Source organism: Pantherophis guttatus, chromosome 1 (genome assembly GCF_059756535.1).
Source record: "Pantherophis guttatus breed Tessera chromosome 1, ASM5975653v1, whole genome shotgun sequence".
Classification (NCBI taxonomy): domain Eukaryota; kingdom Metazoa; phylum Chordata; class Lepidosauria; order Squamata; family Colubridae; genus Pantherophis; species Pantherophis guttatus.
In genome coordinates this window covers 29,814,645-29,814,983 of record NC_142063.1, presented here as the reverse complement: position 1 = coordinate 29,814,983, position 339 = coordinate 29,814,645, and positions in this window count along the sequence as shown.

Genomic DNA, 339 nt, shown 5'->3' with positions numbered 1-339 from the left:
TCCCTTGTTCTCATTTTTTGCTTCACAAAAAAATCATTGTATTTAAAAGTTGGGAGACAAGTATTATTTGGAAGACTCTGTGAAAATGCTTTGTCCTTATTTTTTTTCCTCTTCTATTTCAGCTCTATCTCATTCTTATTATATTATCACACACCTCTTCCCCAGCTTTGTTACTGCCAGGGCCCCACCAATTGTACAATGCAAAATTTTATTTATCCATTCATGGATATATAAACAGCTCCAATCAAGGTGACTTTAAACTGTATATCAAAACCAAACTCATGAAATTTACAATTGTCTAAATCTCTGGTTTAGTATAATCCTTGAAAAGCCAGCTTG